The following is a 15,800-nucleotide window of genomic DNA, read 5'->3' on the forward strand; positions in this document are numbered from 1 at the left end:
TTCACAAGTTATGTTGTATCTATTATATGCCAGTCATAATTTTATCAGGTTACTGAGTGATTATTGGGCTCTTGGGAAATTACTCTTGAGTCACTAGAGACTAATACAATATGAAAGTATTAATTGACACTTTCAGGAAATATCATCATCCTCTTCAATCCAGGTCACAGATGAAGGAGGTGAACACTTGGCACACTGAAGGAGCAAACCAGTCCATCAGTAGAATGAATCATGGGGCAACAAACCACACAGTCAGATCTCCTTCACATGGTACTTCTCACCAAGAAATTAAACTAAAACCTTCACATTTTATGATGGCTCCACAAAATTTTTCATATTATTCAGAGGAAAGACAAATATTTAGATAGGTTTGCACAAGACCATTACTTTACCAAGATTGTATTGTTGGTATGTAATATATAGAGATATAATGAAGAGAGCTGAATGATTTCAGAAAACAATGGCGTCATACTATTCTATCCTAAACTGGGTATTTATTTCTGGGTGCCTGGGTGGTATGTAGGTACAATGACAGAATCCTTTCACTGTTTCTTTTTATATACTCTGGAAATCAGTACCTTTGTGCTATGACAATATTGCACAAATGTTTTAAAATGAAATTAGTCTTCTGGTAGTCAGATGAAAACTGATAAGGCAAATGAATTTTAGGAAAATCTTAGTGTTTTTAAAAGCGACTGAAGGTATCCTGGACTTTGGCATTGAATGCAGCAGACAGTTTGTAAGAAAACTGCCACACCCCAGACATTTGTGTCTTCCTATAGCCACCTTCCCTTGAGTGTGGGAAGGACATACTGTGCACATCTAATGAATAAAATATGGAAGGGATGATATGTCACTTCTGAGACTAGGTTATAAAATGACTGTGAGTTCTGTCTTGGTGTTCTCATTTTCTTTTTCTCTTTCTCTCATCACTCATTCTCAGGCCAGCAGGCTTTGAGTATTGTAAGCAATTCTAAGGAGAAGTCTATCTGGTGGGAAACTAACATCTCTGCACAGCATGAAATGGAAGCTTATCAACAACATAAATGAATTTGGAAGTGAACCCTTCAATTTTATTGAATTTTGAGATGATGGAAGCCTGGGATAACAATTTAAATGCAGCCCAGTGAAAAAACTTGCATCAGAATCATCAGGATAAACCACTTCTGGATTCTGGACCTTCAGAAACCATGAGATTAGAACAAATGTTTATTATTTTTCAGGTGCTAAATTTTGAGATACTATGTTATATAGCAACAGATAAGTAATAGAATATACTGTTCCATATAACATGTTATCTCCAATACTTAAAAATAATAAAATAGGGGCGGGGGTTATAGCTCACTTGGTAGAGTGCTTGCTTCACATGCACAAGGCCCTGGGTTCAGTCCCTAGCAACACACACTCATCCTCCTCCTCCTCCTCCTCCTCCTCCTCCTCCTCATCATCATCATCATCATCATCAAAGAGAGTCTAATAGGTGACATTAGTCTAATAACATGATAGCTTATTTGTTAATCAACATTAGTGGCTTTAAACACGTGTTTTGATTTGGAAAACCCATAGTCTGTTCAAAGGAGTTCCTTATAAATACTTAGAGTTTAGTGTTAGTTAAAAAGTATAACACTTATCAACTCACAACTTCCCATAAAATTTCCATGAACATTAAAAAAATGTTATATACTAGAACTCTGCCTGACACTAAAGGATTATGTTAATGACTTTGTTTAGGTTTATTCTGGGGAACAAATGAATTAGCACTTAGGAGTTCCATATTTATAAGAAAATGGTCTCCTGTATTTCCATATTGATGAGTTGATAAGTGGATCCACTTACATCCATGTTAGGGACAATGCTGTTTGATGGAATAAGGAGATGTGCTTGCAAGAAATTATATGGAATCTTATTCCTTTTTCCATTGCAATCACTGTAGGAAAAGAAATTATTTTGCATCCAAGCAATATTCTGCTTTGAAAAGGTTTATACAGCAATATCATTACAAATACTCAAACCATTAAAGTTTTCACCTCACAAATCCCTTGATTATAGATCAATAAAGGATTGGTTTTAGCAGTCAAAAATTTACATTGATATATCCATGCTCTATAATTTCTTGAATGAATCATATTACTTTCATTTTTATATGGGTTTAACTAATCCAAGACAAAATCCTCCAGTAATCCTAAGTACTTTAGAATTATAATATGGCAACCTCCCAATTCATTATGTGACTAAAAATAAAAAGGGATATAAGTTAGAGATAAATTATGTCATTTAATGAGTTTTTCACAAAACAGTGGCACCTAGTGGTCTTTGAAAATCATCCTCCTGAGTGTTTCTAATTTGTCTTTGCTCTTTAGTTTGAAAATATGGCATTAGTTGTCCATAGTTGGTTTGCTTGTTAGTTAAATTTACTAGTATGTCTTGCTTCACAGAATCAAGTTTTTGCAATATTAAATTCATCTTTTATTTTTCAGTTGTGTACTTTACCTAAAGTCCACAGTTTTATTCTTCTTACTATTTTATAGTTATTCTAATATAGATATTTGTATATAGATAGTGCTAATGAGTTAATGCCACTAAAATAGATAAATTACTTTTGTAACATCAAACAAAAGACTAAGAACAAAGAGCTATGTAAAAAGATTCACCTTTAGAAGCTATGAAATTTGCCTTTTTGGCTTTCTAACAGAACAGAGTAATGTAAGCTCTTTTATCACTGCTTGGTAATAATAGTATGTGTAAATATTCTTTAAACCTAATAGTCTGTAAACCTGAGCACAATATATTCATGTTTTGAACTTTCTTAAATACTATTCACTGGAAGAAAGATGTTGACCTTATCTTTTCATTATTTATTAGGAACAAATATGGTGTGCACCAGGTTGGTTTAAGAAAAGCAAATAAAATATTTTCTTTCATATATAAAAATGAATTAATGATATGAATGTTTTTCTGTCAAAATGATATTGCTTTAAGATTTATCTGCCTGAGCTAGCCTATAAAAGATAATGTGAGACTGCTTTAAAATACAAGGATTTAATTTGTGCTTAAGAACATTCTCTTCACTCATGAACATTACTTGTGACACTTAGAGGGATCTCACTGTACTCTAACTCCAAAAATGATTTTAAATAATTATGATGGACATGAACTCAGAAGTGTGTCATAGAACAACTATTAATTTAAATAAATTCATATTCATGCACAGTTCCACATTTATTATATAAACAGGGGAGTGTTTATGTAGTGTTCTCTTTTCTTGGTCTGGGAGCTGGTCATACTTTGTATAAATTCATTGAGATGGATAACATGATTTGAATAGAAATATTATACATACCATGTGCATTATATTTAACTAAAATTTACATTAAAAGCCTAAGAAGGCAAAAGTTGAAAATTTTTTTGGAGAAAGTTCTCGATATTGCAATCTTTATTTGAAAACATAAGGCCTAATGGGGTATACTTTTTATTGAATTATTTTTGTAATCCCTTTTAAAGATTAATATTAAATTTTCCTCTAGCTTAATATTAAAGTTTCCTCTAGTGGTAAAAGATATACAACTTATTTTTGTATATATACATATAGTTATTTTCTATTTTCCTTATAGAGAATAACTCAATTTATTTGTTTAAAATAAGTTGTAAATCTTTGAACATTGATTTATCCTAGAAGTTGGAATTACTCATTTAGTTAACACCAGATTTGGGGTCTACATAATTTAGATCGACTTCTTTATTCTTGAGATATCTTTAGAGCAATTAACATTACCAACCAGTAGTAGCCTACGACATAATTCAGTGTTAACGCAAGTTTTCTAATACTGATATTTTATTTGTAAATATGTGTAGCTCACACAACTAATTCACATAAAATATTATTTTATTCAGGGGTTTCTAAAAATAGTAGAAACAGAAATGGAAAAGAATTCTTGTTGCAAGAATTCAAACTTTATATGGAAAAATACTGCTTTATGATTGGACATTACAAAGTCATATAATTCACTTTAGTCATCAAATTCTAAATATCAAGAAGATTGAAAGGTATAATTAAGATAAAATATAGTATTAGGTAGTTTCTAATTCAGAATATAATTTAAGAAATTATTCAGAAACTCTATGGTCCAGAATGCTCATGTATATTTTCAGACTCTTCCATAAATATAAGCCACATTATTAAGTTGAAAATCATTTTTAAAAGACAATAAACAGGGTTGGGGTTGTTGCTCAGTAGTAGAGTGCTCACCTAGCGTATGTGAGGCTTTTGGTTCAATCCTCAACACCAATAAAAATAAATGAATAAAATAAAGTCACTATGTCCATCTACAACAAAATAAAAAATTAAAATTAAAAAAGACCACAAACAGGTAGCATTCGTAAATCACTATTTTCTTCAAATTAAAAAAAAAAACGCTATTAAATATTAAAGCATAGATGACACTTTTTGCTGAGAGAAGACATGAACCATCAAATTTGCTGCAGTAGGTAGGTGTTGGTAACACTGTTCACATATGTTCTCTGATTCAGATCCTGTGCTGCTTGCCCCATCATTGTATGAGGTGGGATCTGGCCACCCCTGAGGCTCCCACTGGGAGCAAATTTTGACCATTGATTGGTAAGAGACACAAAAGATATAACAGATAAGTTTTCTCTCTGCTTTTTACTCAATGAAGTGCTCCAATTCGTAGGAGGACTTTTTCCATACACGCCACTTCAAGGTTTGTCAAATTATGATAGCATAATAATGCAACACCATGCATCCCCTTCCCCCAATTTCTTTGCCTCACTTTATCTCTTATGCTTGGTGCCATGGAATTACCCTTCTAAATAATTAGCACATTAACATGAAGGCTTTTTTTTAAATCACATAAAGAGTCCAAACTAAGAGATTTTTTGTGTTCAAGCTCTCTGAGGAAAATTATATGCTATTAATGTAACACATAAAAATATAAGTCCTTAAGCTTTAATATGTAACTACAGTAATATTACAGGTGCCACTTTCTTCAAATAAGCCTTCCTAGGGTTCTCATTGACAGAGACAAGAAAAATGAGAAGAATACTTTTGTTTTGATGGTGGTAGTGGAAAGATACTCGGAGTTCAATTTTGATCATTTAACCCTGAGTTTCCTATTAGACATTCAAATATATATAAAAAAGGCAGATGGTTTTATGAGTCTCAATCTTGGAGAAGAGGTCCAGGATGGACATAGAAATGTGGGGATCCTCAGCATATGAGTGGTATATCATACCACGAGATTGGACAAAATTTCCTAATGACTCAGTGTTGGCATAAGGAGATGATCCCAAATGATGGCTCTCTATTTCCATATTTAGAGATCAGGAAATGGAGGAATAGGAGAGACTAACAGAGGTTCCAGAAAGGTAGAGGAAAAACCTAGAGTGTATGATGGTTTGGTTGTCAAGAGAATACAAAAATTTTTTTCAAGAGAGGAAAAAATATCACCTAATGGGTACAATGATGTCGTCAGGTGAAGAAAAAAAAATGACTAAGAATACAGACTGAATATTGCAATGTGACTAATTTAATAGAAGCATATTTTGTGAAGCAGAGAGGGGTGAAAAGTTGATTAAAAGATTCAAGAGAGTATGAGAGGAGGGAAAGTGGGTGTATAGACACCTCATTCAAGGAATTTAGTATAGAGGGAACAAATGAAATGAGATATAAGTAGGAGGAGGTAATGAGGATATGAAAGGTTTTTTCAAAGATGATTTTAATGAATAGTATTGTTATATGCTGAAGGAAATGACCCAGAAGAGACAGAAAAAAATGTATGATTCAAGAAACAGAGAGATAAATTAATTGCTGGAACACTATCCTGCAGTGCATCATAAGAATAGTATCTGGTAAACAATTAAAACTGGCCCTTAATGTCAGAATGGACAATTCACCCACCATAACAGAAAGAAATGCAAAAGATTCCGATGGGTGTATATGTTAGTGTTGTAAGTCTATGTTCAATCTTTTCAAAAATTGCTTCTATTTTCTTACTAGAATAGGAAGTCAAATCCTTAGGTCACAATAAAGATGAATTGTTAAAAGGTTGAGAATAGGCAGAAACAGAGTCTAGCTAGGTAAATAAAAACATGATCAGTATATGGATTTACAAGATAGAAGGCAGCAGCGTCAAGGACTATTTGGGTTAGTGATACTGAAATTGAAATAAGTATGGACATCCATGAGTTTTTCTTTAGCTGTGCTCAGCTATGGGATTACATTCAAAGAGTAGGCAAGATAGTTAGGTTTTAACTAAAGTCATAGTTAGCAGAGAAAGTAAGATAAACGGGAAAGGGACAGGGAGTTGAGAATGTAAATAAGGAAGTGGTTATAATGATGGACATAAGACTTGTTAGATTAAAGCGGGGAGAGATAGGATGTTGAGAGGATGGTATGTAATATGTTATAAATGTCAGAGAGAGCAAATAAATTTTGGATTTCAGGTATCAGAAACAGAATTATTTGGAGTGGTTTCAGAAAGAAAAACAAAGACTATAAAGATGTAGTTATCTAGTTTTGACCTAAGGCAGAAGGTCTAGTACTCAAATGTCCATGGAACTAATAGGATCATCTATATGAATATTGCAATGATGAAAAAAATTGCAGAAGTAGTGCAGAGGGCATTACAGTAATTAGAAACCCAGTGATGCTTATTCAAGGAAGAGGGTGAGTGATGGCCTGTGGAGTTACACATGACTGCAACAAAGAGAAATAATGGGAGATATAAATTGATGGCACAAATTTGAAAGCAGAAGGCTTTTAAAGAAGAGGAAAGAAGAGTGGGCTGGAAGAAGCAAAGCAGAGCAAAGAGAATCCCTAATGCGTCTCTCGGCCCACTTGTAAGACAAGTGGAACACAAGCGGTCATCATTTGAGCATACAATAAATAGGAAAAGGGCTTCCAGGAAAGCCAAGGTTTTCATTAAAGCAAGATGGCCCAGGGAGGGTTCACAGAAGAATTTGCTGATTATCTACCATGACTTCCAGTGTTGCAGCGAGAGAAGATGGGATCAGTGAGGTATAGCATCACAAAAGGCACTATGCAGGAAGACCAGATATATATTCCAGGAATGTTGGTTGTTTTCTAGGGGTTAATATTAACTGGTAGAAGTGGCTTAATGGATTTAGTCTTAATGTTTCAAGGCAGAGAGTGGCGGCCAGGCTGTTGAGTGTCAGGGGCAGGAAGTCTTCTAGTCTGCCGCCTTTCTTGTACCAATAAAGGCACAGATTTCTGCAGAGTGGAGTCCTGCTCCTAGTGCAATCTAACTTATGACCTCTGCCTTTGGAAGCCTTCAGTCTGACAGTGAAGGGCTGCTGCCCAGAGCACAGGGGATCCTTTGACCTGTGTCAAAGGCAATTTGCTATCAATGGTACACTGCAGAGGGATGGTCTTCTTTCAGGCACACAGGTTTCTTGCTAATTTCTCCTGAAAGAGCCCCATGGAAAGAGCACAAAATTTACAAGCTAAGTGAGAACTAGTTTTGGTTATGGACTCAATAAACCTTACTTTTTCTCTGTTGCATGTATGTATTCATTTCATCTACAGAAGGTCTAGAAATTTGGGCAGTAGTTTTTATTCCTATTCCCTGAAGATCTTGATTATGATTGTAGGAAATTATGATTCAGTGAAAATTCACAGTATCTTTTAGAATTTATTAAGTCAGGATTTATGATAATTTCAATTAAATTTGATGGAATTTTTAATAAATATTCTTAAATTTTAATAAAATTAAATTTCAATAAATTTCCCTTTTGAAGTTGATAGTATTCAAAATGTCAATGGTGTTGTTGCAATCCATCTTTTTGAGATGTGGGATGATGTGTCACCCTAAAAGCAATGGATCAGAATTTTCAATGGTGTAAGGGACATGAAAGATATTTGAAAAAGTCCCCCTACTTAAGATAAATATCCTCCACCCTAGGAGATGGTGACCCCCATTCCATGAAAATGCTGCTTTGTAGGATAAATAGCTTTAGTTAGAGTTGAGAAAAGTGTGTTTCAGAGGAATGAGTTGTGTAAAAATGGAAACTTGAAAGTGGAGATGTAGATTGGGAGGTGGCTGTGTCAAGAAGAAAGGGAGAGATCAGAATCTATATGTGTCCAATTATATGATGAGAAATTTGTATTTAATTTTTTGGAGGTTTTGGGATTTATTGATTTTAAAGTAGGAGCACGATGTAATCAGGCATAAATGCTCCAAGGCACATTCCAGTTGTAAAAGATGGGTTGGAGGATGTTTGAAGAATGTTGGAGAATGAAAATTGGGAGATGAGTGAAGATGTTGCTGATTCAAGTCAGCAGCAATAAAGGACTAATCTAAGGCAGTGGCAATAGGTATAGACAATGAGAGGGTTTGAAAACCAAATAGTAAGAATATTGAGAAAAAGATGAATTAGCTATATGGAAAATGAAGAGAAAGGAAGTTAGTACTTTTTAAATATCTCCTATGTGCTTCATGCGAGGTACTTCACTATGTGCTTCTATTTGAACTCCCCCACAAATCTGAGAATGGAGTGTTGCTGCCTCATTTTTTGCATAAGAAGAACTAGAAGGTCAAAGAATGTTTTTCTATATGTCAAATGTAACCAGCTAGGTACTGCAAGAGCTGGAATTAAAGCAGGGTGCTTGACTTCCAACCACACACTTTTCCCTTTATATGTAATTCTTTTAGAATTACAAAAGGAACGTAGGACCACCAGATTTGGGGGGTTGACTACTTAGGTAGATGGTGGGCCCATTAGTAAAACTAAGCAGTGTTGGCTGGAGACAAAAGATGAAGGAAACAAAAAGTGTAAAGTAACTATGACCTGTCCAATTATATATAGAGAAGGTACTTGTAAATGCAACTCCAGAGACCAAAAGATATAACTTTGGATGTGGATATATGGCTAGAGACACTCTAAGAGTCCAAGAAGAGAAATAAAGAATGGTAGGAGAGGAGGACCCATAAAGAAATTTTGAGATTAACAATCTTTTAATAGAAGCAAAAGAGCCAAGGAAGGGATCATATCAGGAGCACCATCAGGAAAAAAATATATTTTCACAGATGGAAAGAGAGAGAAGAGTTTTAAGGGGATGTAATAGTTAACAAGGAACATGCAACACTATATTCAATAAATGTACATTGAAATATTTTCCTTGGTATTAGAAAATGGGTCATCAGAGGCCCTGATGTGAAAAACAGTTCATTGAAATGGTGGAGGGGAAAGAAGTACTTGAATGTACTCTAACTACTCTTGACCCAGAAGGGAATAGTGTATGTAGAGGGATTTAGTTAGCATCATGGAACATTTAGATTTTTCTTTTTAGAGGTAAGATAGTCTTGAATATAATTTAATTTATTTTATGTTTAATTTTTAAATCAGGGATTTATTATACATTAGATGTTGTGCTTGTATTTTTCTTTAAAAATTTGTAGTTGTAGATGGAATGCATTTATTTTATTTGTTCATTTTTATGTGGTAGTGAGGATTGAAGCTAGTGCCTCACGCATGCTAGACAAGCATTCTACCACTGAACTACAGCCCTAGTCCTGTGCTTGCATTTTAAATGAATTGTTTTATATATTTTTCAAATAAACTTATAAGACATGTGTGAACTAGGGATCCTCCTTTTTAAGACAAATCAAATGAAGGACAGAAAGGTTAAAAATCTTGCCCAAGACCAGGCCACCTGGAAGAAGTGAGAGCCAGGCTTCAACCCAGGCAGTCTGGCTCAAGAGCCCTCATTTGTAACTACTGCATCTTGAGGAACAGGAAGACCATCTAGAGATGGAAGATGCTGGAGGGAGAAGACAGAAGGAAGGAGTGACAGTAAGCCAGGCTTGATGGCACGCATATATAATCCCAGCAACCTCGTAGGCTGAGGCAGGAGGATTCCAAGTTTGAGGCCAGCCTTTGCAAACTAGTGAGACTCTGTCTCAAAATTAAAAACAAAAAGGGCTGGAGATGTGGCTCAGTGTGCCTCTAGGTTCAATTCTTAGTGGTAATAATAATGATAATAATAATAATAATAGCATGGAGTGAGAGCCCCCAAGTGTAGGACAGGAATTGCATAGCCCAACACAGAGTACAGATTCACTTCTGCTGTTTGAAGAAAGAAAAAGAATATCAATGTGTTGGTGAATGTTTGAAAGTTCTAACCTAAGGAGAAAGTTTTTTTTTTTTTAATTTTACACAAAAGATCTAATAAGTAAATATATATATATATATATATATATAATATTATATTAATGTAATATAATATTATATTATATATGATACAAATAATTTAAAATTTTTCACTTTTATTTATTTTATAAGCTATCTTTCCTTATATATACTAAACAGTGACAACTATTAGGGAGAGTTTGCATTTTCTGTTTCATTGATTAGTCTATTTGAACATAATGCCATGCTTTGTTAGTGATTTTTTCGGCTTATCTTTTATGTTGGTTCATCCGTAAAACAATACTTGTGCATCTACCTTGTGCTTGGCACACTATGTATACACTCATGGTGAATAAGGCCTGTAGACACACACATCCCCCGAGCTCATGAGGCCTTCTTGAAGTCCAGGAATCAGCAAAATTTTCTGTTCATGAATAGATTATAAATACTTCACAAATGGTGTTAATATACTTTGTATACAACCAGAGATATGAAAAATTGTGCTGTATATGTGTAACATATATATGAATTGTAATGCATTCTACTGTCATATATAACAAATTAGAATTTTTTAAAAAAAGAACTAGTCTGTTGTGTTGCAACTCTTCATCTCTGTCACTGTAGTTAAAAGCAGCCAGATGGCGTGTACATGAAAAGCACGGCTATATTATGATATAAAGGTATCTATAAAAATAAGCAGGGGGCTAGATTTGGTCTGCAAATTACTGATCTAGTCTAGGAATGAAGTTATCCTGATGATCAATTATCAGATAAGACTTACAAAATGTTTTTGAAGCATCAGTGGAAATTTAAGGACTCTACCTCGTGTTCTTAAGCAGCCAATTTCCACAAAGTTTGGGGTTGAGGTAGAGTGACACACATCCAGGTTTGCTTCAGGTATTTCAAGTTTATACCTGAGATGCCAGTGTAATGGGATATACAACTTCCCTTTTTACTCTTTGAAAATTTCTAGTTAGGATGTTAAAGTGTATGCTTACCTACGTTTAGGAGCTAAAATAATAATCTCTCTTAATATTAAAAGAAAAGATCTCAATTAAGGTAGGGCTGTAGCAGAAGGATATATATATATATATATATATATATATATATATATATATATATATATATATAATCCCTAGTGTGGATTAAACTGGTAGCAGTGGCTGCACTGTATAACTGAGCTACATACTACTCCTCCCCCACTCACCTCCTTTTCCTCCTCCTTTTAATTTTGAGACAGGGCCTTGCTAAGTTGTTGAGGCTAGCCTCAAACTTGAGATACTCCTGCTTCAGCCTCCTGAGTTGCTGGGATCATAGGCATGTGCCCCAACACGGGGCTATATCAAAAAGTTATAATGAATATAGAAGAGTTTATTACAGTAAGTTGTCCAGAGTGTATATTAGAAATGGTTTAGGAGGAGCAGAATCAGCATTTTTATTTAATTGTGTTTATTAAAAAGAAGGGAAAGAGTAGAAGGACAGGAAGTAAAGAAGAAAAAATAGAAAGGGGATTATTGAGGAAATTAAAAATATATTGGGGTTTTTAAATCAATATTCTGTATAGAATATTATCAAGGGCTTGTTTTGTCTCCTTAAAAAATAATCTAGCCTGAATACTTGCTTTGTCCCTACTGGAAAGCAAAACTTTATACAGGAAGTAATAATCTAATCAAATAGTCTATTCTCAGAATATTTACATTCCTATTTTCTAGATGTAGTTGATTTTTAGAAAACAGCAAACATAGAGATAAACACTTAAATTTAGAAAGTCTAAGCAAACCAGACTTTAAAGCTACACTCATTAGAAGTGTTTCCTGTTGGTTTTAAGTCCAATATTATTTCTCTACCTGCTGTCTTCTCTCTGCCCAGAAAAAGAAAATATTTTCTTGGTAATGTTTTCCTTTTTATCTCTTCTGGCAAGAGTAGGCATTCTATCTTCTGGGCTCCACATGACACTGTGATCATACACATACAGTGTCCCTTGGTATCCACAGTAGATCAGTTTCAGGACACCCACAGACAGGAGATACTGAGGATGCTCAGGTCACTTATATAAAATTATGTAGCATTTTTATATAACCTACACATATCCTCCTATATACTTTAAATTATCTCTAGATACTTATAATGCCTAATACACTGTAAATGCCATATATATCATTGTTATAGGGTCTTGCTTAGGAATAGTAACAAGAATAAATGTTTGTTCAGTATTGGTTCAATTTTTTCCTAATATATTCTATCTGTGGTTTGTTGATTCCATGGATGCATTACCCATGGATATGGAGGGCTGACTGTACTTGGATACACTTTTGCTTTAAGAGAATGGTGCTTAAATTTCAAAGAGCCCTTCCAAGCGTCAGGGAGGACCCTTGCTAAATATTGACATGTAATTTGTTTTTGTGATATTGGCAAATGTAGAATTTTTTTTTTCCTGTCTCTGGATTTATTTGTACATGCAGCACAGGAGGACACCAGTCCCCTATGTAGACAGGGTCCCAGGGGTCACACCACCAGTCCTTCTGTCTTCACTTTGCAGATAGAAGCTTTCACTATGGAGTCTTCACAGGAATCTGGGCACCCTTGGGTTCCTTTGGGAGCAAGAGCTGGAGCTAATACAATACTAATGTCTTGGCTTGGGCTTGGGCTTTGGCCTTTGGCCGGTAGAACCTATGAATTCCTGGCCCTGGAGGCACTAGCATGCTTCCTGAGCTTGGGGTGGGCAAGGAAGGCAAGGCAATCAAGCTTTTGCAGCTGACACCCTATGCTCTTGAGCTTAACCTCCTTGGGCTTTACCAGGCCCTTGATGGCCTCAGCACGTGCACTCATACCCTTGGTGTTGTTTGCCTGCATCTTTTTCTGGCCCTTTTTGTTGTGATTCTTGGCAAAACACATATTTCTCAGGAACTTGGGGTCTACCCGCTTAAGAGATTCATATTTTTGTGACTGGAGTTTCTTGATGCCATTTCTGTGCCATTTTGGGGACTACTTGTGCATGGTGTGGTTCTTAGACTTGACTATGTCTGCACTGTAAGCTGCAGCTACCAGAGCCATTGAGACCAGAAGAAGAAAAGCCAAATGTAAATTTTCAAAACTGCAATTGGGTAAGTCACTTCCCATTTTACTCCACCTTCTCCTAATTAAGATTGGCCTAGTGGGGAGGTGACAGGCATTTCTGGAACCTGGATAAGGGGATGTACTGAGCATTTAATCAGCAGACCATATTGATATACTTCACAGTCACATACAAGAGCAATCATGTTAAATCTAGCCTAGCAGGTCTGTGCAGAAAGTTTCCAGGAGGATCCTGTTGGCCCTGTGTTGGTTCATCCAGTCTTGTGCAGGTCAAAAGATGCGTGATTGTATGTAGGTGTGTTTTGTGTAAGGCTTTACATAGAAAAAGAAATGGGAGGCAGTGTCTGCCTTAGGGAAGTTCCTTGGCTGAGGTCACAGATTTCTGAGGGCATTCTATATCCAGCAATGATTCAGGTCTGACAAGTAAAAGGCCAGTGTGGGACTCTAATGGACTTGTCTACAGAGACAGCCTCAAGCCTTCTTTGCAATCCCACTTGTTTCTTGACCCAATTGCATTTCCTTTCTTTCTATTTCATAGCTATTCATCTCTGATGAACCTCTCATACCTCAATCTTTGTCTCAGCATCTACTTCTAAATAATATAATCTGTTTGGAAAATTCTGTGAGAACATAATTTTCAGAAAAGTAAAATCATGACTTTCATATAAATCAAAAAGTGAAGACATGTTAAAGAAATTATCATACTTATGGTAGAAGAAAACCAGTTATATGTTACAACTGATTCAAAGTAAAAGTTAAAACAGAAAAAATTCAATTTGGTTATTGAGACATATTAGAAATGAACACATAGGTTGGAAGATGTGAGTTAAATTACTTCCTGTGGAGACAGAATATGGTTATCAGGTAACTACAATTTATAGAGTTGCAAAATAGCTTGAAACTGAAAATCTAATAACCTTGAACTATATACTATAGAGGATGCATAGTTTTCCATTAAAACACAGTATTGGGGGGCTGGGGATGTGGCTCAAGTGGTAGCGCGCTCGCCTGGCATGCGTGCGGCCCGGGTTCGATCCTCAGCACCGCATACGAACAGGGATGTTGTGTCCGCCGAAAACTAAAAAAAATAAATATTAAAAAAAAATTCTCTCTCTCTCTCTCTCTCTCTCTCTCCCTCTCTCTTTAAAAAAATAAAATAAAATAAAACACAGTATTGGTACATCTCTTATTTGCAAATGTGCTTTTCATTCTATTTCTTTTTTTCTCTTAAATGAAAGAACAGATGGCTTGGTATGGTGGCTCATGCCTATAATCCCAGCAGCTCAGGAGACTGAGGCAGGAGGACTGCAAGTTCAAAGCCAGCCTCAGCAATTTAGCAAAGCCCTAAGCAACTTAGGATGACCTTGTCTTAAAAAATAAAAAAGACTGAGGATGTGGCTCAGTGGTTAAATCCCCTGGGTTCAATCCCTGGTACCAAAAAAAAAAAAAAAAAAGAAAGAAAGAAAAGGAAGGAAGAACAGGTGAAGTTTAATCAGCAAAATCTGCTGGGTTTTCAGCATAGACACTGATAGATAAAAACACTTTTGTAAAACTTGCACAGTTATAGATAATAAGAAACAAGTGGCTATAAATGGCTCTAATTAATAACCTAGTTAAGAGTATTAATTAATTAATTAATTAATTAATAGTCAAACACTGTAAGATTTGCTTCACTATTCAAATTCAGGATTTCTGCTAAGAGAAATATCAATCTAAACTGACTGATTTGAATAATTAAATGGAAAATATTATGACCAAACTTAGCACCTTTTAAATATAAGTAGTATATGGAATATAGATAGATGCATGATAAAGTATAATAATCTTGTCACTATGCTGGTTCTTTAGTAAAGAAGTTTAAGAATGTATAAAATTATGTCTGACTAATCATCTCTTCAGGGCACAATGTCACAAATTCACAAAAGATATCAGGAATTTGTTGAGTATTCCATTTTAAAGTTCAGTATCAAAAGCATAAATTCTCTCACAATTAAAAATTTTAGGAAAATATATAAAGACTTCAGGAAACTTCTAAACTTTAACATTTTAAAGGTGGCAAATCATTCACATTGCATAATATATTAACATTTTGTAATATTAATGCTTAAAATTTCTAATTCAAACACTCAAAGCATGATAATAGATTTTTAAATGACTGATAGGTTCAATTTTAAATGATGTGTTTGATATTATAAGGGGGCTATCTATTCCTCAGAATCAGTGATGTGTATGGGAGGTTATTGGTACAATTCTTTTACACTGAGTGGAAGAATAGAGCCCTTTGTATTCCAGGAGATATTTGGGAGCCCTGTCAAAAGATACAAAATTGCTCCTGGAAAACAGAGAAAACAGATTGTATTGTTCTTCCTCAAAGAGCACAAAAGCCAATCAAACAAGTGAACTAGAATATGGTAATTATGGAGAATGTTGATGGTACCTTTAAGAAGATTAAGCTACAGAGGATAGATGCTTTTCTGTTGATGAATTTTCTGCAAAATCTATTAAGAGATTGGAGGGGTAGTAATGGTGGCAAACTTCTGCTTCCTCCCTTACGTAAAACA

At 34.9% G+C, this 15,800-nt stretch overlaps 1 pseudogene across 1 annotated transcript; it reads right to left on the minus strand.

The window, feature by feature from the left end:
* Positions 1-12,716: 12,716 nt before the first annotated feature.
* Positions 12,717-13,218, minus strand: LOC308643459 (large ribosomal subunit protein eL29-like; annotated as a pseudogene). The gene has a single exon. The product of its transcript is annotated as a large ribosomal subunit protein eL29-like (transcript).
* Positions 13,219-15,800: the final 2,582 nt, after the last annotated feature.

The sequence above is a fragment of the Spermophilus citellus genome (assembly GCF_964194105.1).
Source record: "Spermophilus citellus genome assembly, chromosome: 3".
Classification (NCBI taxonomy): Eukaryota; Metazoa; Chordata; class Mammalia; order Rodentia; family Sciuridae; genus Spermophilus; species Spermophilus citellus.